Source organism: Lactuca serriola, chromosome 4 (genome assembly GCF_051521515.1).
Source record: "Lactuca serriola cultivar US96UC23 chromosome 4, Lser_US96UC23_V15, whole genome shotgun sequence".
NCBI lineage: Eukaryota > Viridiplantae > Streptophyta > Magnoliopsida > Asterales > Asteraceae > Lactuca > Lactuca serriola.
In genome coordinates, this window is record NC_136411.1 from 307,710,338 (window position 1) to 307,715,066 (window position 4,729).

Below are 4,729 nucleotides of genomic sequence, written 5' to 3' on the forward strand. Positions count from 1 at the left end.
GCGAAATAAAAATATATGAGAACAAGCCTTTCCTGGTGGTAGCAGCCATATGTTGGTTGTTGTGGCTTGTGTTCAATGGAATAAGAAAGAGAGGAAAATGGTGCCCGAAGGTTGTAATTGTATAAAAAAGGAGGGACATAGAAGCTTACATGAGTTTGACGGTGAAGGTGGTGGTTGTAACAGAGGTCAACGACTTCAGAGGGAGAAGAGAAGAGAGAGAGAGAGAGAGAGAGAGAGAGAGAGAGAGAGGAGGGAGGGAAAGCAAAAGCTAATTTGAGGTTGCGATGCTATTAAGCAGATCGCGATATAAATTATGTTAAAATTAGAACCCTATAACAACATGTCGTCTCTATAGCCCAAATCAACAAGTCGTTCATTTATTTAAGAGAAATCATAATAAAAAAAAGAAACGAAATATCAACATGTGTAGATGATATGTCGTCCCTATAACCCACACCAAGATCGGTTATACGGACAACATGTCATTGCTATAGTAAAAAACAAATCTGACATCTTTTTGTTTTCTTATAATTTTATTTTAAAATTTACAGTAAAATATTTTCGGTTCCAGAGTTACCTATTGTGACAACTTGTCGTTTATGTAGACTTTGAGGTCGAAAGTTCCCAGCCAACACTTTGGTTACGACTTGTTGCCCGTAAATCCTAATTTGTAACAACATCTATCATCGTCGATATAGACGTCGCCGGTACCGATCTTAATAAGTTCTTTGGTTACATGAACGTAAAACGTACAAAGAAATATTATAGCACATGTGACACACTAAGAGATGATGAACAATGAAATAGCAACACATTTGCAAATTACAAAATATAGCTTATATACTAGTTTATTTCTTTCATTTGTTTCATCCCTATATATATATATATATATATATATATATATATATATATATATATATATATATATATATACCCACACACACACTAGCCGTTTATCCACACCTAGCGACCGTTGTTAATAGGATTTTTAGAAATTAATTTCTAGAGAAAATTAGCTCTTTTGCGCAATTAGTTTACTATGTCTAAACAATTATTCATAGTATGTGCTCGTATTCCATGTCTCACTACCGACAACGTTTGTCTGAAATTGTCTCCCAAAATGGAAGCCTCACCGTAGATATATCTTTCAATCTACGGTCAACCGCCTCCAACACATGTTTTTTAGCCATCGACGCTTCGTTCTATATGATTATTTTTCAGACTGTATTAGTTGAGCATTATGTAACACCCCGAAAACCAAAAGCGGAAACATTTCCGGGGGTTGACTCCACGTTGAGTATCAAATCCAATGTACATAGTAATCACAGTAAACAACCATTACATTACATATATTTGAAAGTTTACATTTGTTTCAAAAGTAAATTGTATAAGTTTTATACATATATCATATGAACAAAAGTTGAGACGAGTCTTCTGAGCACTCCGTCTTCACCAAAAGATATCGCTGGGTACCTGTCTAACTTGGACCTGAGAATAAAGCGGTTTGAAAATCAGCATAAAGCTGGTGAGTTCATAAGCGGTTTTGTTTTGTGAAAATGTATCAGTTTCCTTTAGTTTTTCCGAAAAGGTTTGTTATCCAAGAAAATCCCATATTTTCTTATGTAAAACAGTTTAGTTATCTTTCATTACAGTTCAATTACGTGTTATACGTTACCCCAAGAAAATCCTATATTTTCCTAAATACAAGACCGATTGAATATTACAGAGTATAGTTTAATACACAAAACTATATATTGAGAATCATGAGATTGCGATTCCGAATTAGGTATAAAATACTTTAACTATACGAACTGTAGATGGAAAGTAGTTTGAAAACCTTGGGACTAACATCCCGTACTACAAATATATTTAATACCATGGGACTATCATCCCGGACTAGATACAAGATAGTTTGATATACTTGAAAATATAGACTGAAACCATGGGACTACTATCCCGGACTAGATACAAAATAGTTTGATAAAACCATGGGATCACTATCCTGAACTAGATATAGATTCTAACCATAGGAATAACATCCTCCAATAGATATGAAACTTATAGACTAAAAACCATGGGATCACCATCCCGTACTTGATATATATCTCCAAAACCAAAACCGTGAATAAATTTATATTAATACATATTGTGAGTCGGGTAACCATGCTGATACGACAACGAGACCTCCTTGACGCTTGTCAGACGTCGGACGATATCCAGAATTTGTCACCCCAGGCGTGCCCGCCTAACTGTAGCTAGCAGTTAAGGTGTGGGATTGTCAGTCCCGAATAGATCTATTCACAAATTTCTCGCTCTCCCTCCAGGAGACTCTGGTTACACTTCCGGGGAGGATTTACTAATCATCCATAAAGGGTAGTGACTAACTCACAAACTAGTACTAATTATTCACAGGGTTCTCATACGATATCAAACATACAAAAGATTATGAAACATAATACAGTGAAACTATCTGACAATACATTCAAATGATACGGAGATAAACTGAATCAGACATAGTTTATCTAATAACTTTATATACATATCAATACATGATAAAACGAAAACTAAAGAACCCCAAATTATTCCCATAATAATTTGATTAGTTTGGTTATTTTCTTAACTAAAATCCATTTAGTTGTAGTTGATAGATCATCCCTTATGCTCAGCATAATACATAAGGAGTAAAAGTATTTATAAATTTGCCAGATATTATTTGAAACACATCAATGTTATGTTTTGAAAATAGTTAAAGTTTGCTTGTATTCCCTCCTGAAAACATTGAAAAACACGGAAAAAGCATAGGGGTATGAACTCACCGGACGAGAAACGTGACGATTTAGGATGCTAAACGTTGGTTCGGGGCTTGCAAACGCACGAGGTTCCTAAGTATAATGAAAAGATACATATTTGTATCTAATTAGGACTTAGATTATTTGATTTTTAGGGACAAACACTTTTAGTCACGGAAACACCCCATTACAAGTGTTTGGAGGGACCCGGGTGGCGTTTAAGGACTTGAATGACCGGGAAATGGAGTTTACTCTTCAAGAGTAAACTCATACAAGAGTTTTCGGCCTAGAACACCCATTCCCCATGAGTTTACAGCCGTAAACTCATGGTGGGGTGGTTTATGGTGCAATTTGGCTTGAAACACTTGGGGGAAAATTTCTAGGTTTGGTTTAAAGGCTTGGAATGAATTTTAAACACCAATGGACATACTTAAGGGAGTTTACGGCCTAGCATGGGACTCATGGCCGTAAACTCCTATATACCCATGAATAATTGTGTTATTGATTCCAAACAAATCACATGTGATTGCTAAAATTGTTCCAAGGCCTTACATGAATTTTTATGGGACTTTTGAGGTGTTTTTGGAGTTTACGGCCTATGAGACCCCCCTCATGGCCTCAAACTCTCCTAAAGTGTGATTCATTATGTTTTAAGGCCAAAAACTTGTTTGTATGCACTTCTAAAAATTATTCTAAGGCTTTAGGGGTGTTAAAGTGGCTTTCTAACACCTTTAAAGGAGTTTACACCCCAAAATGAAGGGTTTACGGCCCAAGCATAGGTATTGGCCGTAAACTCTCAATTTTACCTTAAATAAGATGTTTAAGGTGTTCTAAGGCTAAAACCAATATTCTAAAATTCATATCTAAGCCTTATTAGTGTTTTGGAAGGGTTTAAGGTCACAAAAACCCCATATATATGAGTTTACGGCCCAAGCATGTGCCTTGGCCGTAAACTCCTTTAAATCCATCAAAATCCATGTTTAAAATGTTCTAAGTCCATTCCATGAAGTCATTAAGCCATATCTAAAGTCTAGTTGTGGTTTGGAAGGGTTTTAGGGCTTAAAAACCCCTTAACTATGTGTTTACGGCCTAAGCTTCAACCAAGGCCGTAAACTCACATTCAAGGCCTTATTTCATGATTAAATCCCGAATTTGGAAGTCAAATATGCTATACATTAAGTTTAGGAAGGTACCTTAGGGATTTGAGGCCTTAAAATTGAGTTTTGGACCCTTAAACTTGGATTTAGGAGAGAGGTTAGAGAGAGAGAGAGAGTAGTGAGAGAGAGAGAAAAAGCTTCAAATGAAATGTTTAACACGTTTATATAGGTAGAAAAAAACTTGGACATGGTGGAATTCTACCCGATACCGGCATTAAACGGGGCTTTTGGTCGCACCCGATTAAGTTTCCGTAATCCGACGAGGACATTTCTAAAATTTATGAAATAAACATTTTGGGCTAAATTCATGAGTTCCTAAGAGGTTTGGACACTCATTAGTATCAATTAAACATATAATTTTAATTAACTAAACCCAAAAACGACATCGGAACGTTTCGATATACGGCGAGTTATACGGGTAGAATGAGTTTTCAGCGATGAACAACTTCGGGTTGTTACACATTACCACTTTCTCTTGTAATCTTATAGACTGACTTATTTTTCATAAGGATGGAAAATAAGTAAAACTCATGACTTTGGATGAGATAAGGTATTTTTCGGGAATTCAAGACACTCCTAGACTATATTAACGAATTTACTAAATTAGATCGGTGCCAATATGTTGTCAATAGATTAAAAAGCAATAAATAGAAGCATTACTACTTTGTTTGCACAAAAAATTGTAATTGCAAAAAAATAGCAACCTACTTTGCAAAAAATACAAAAACTGTCAAATAACACCCTACATTGCATTCATAAAAATTAAAAAAAAAAAAAACTATT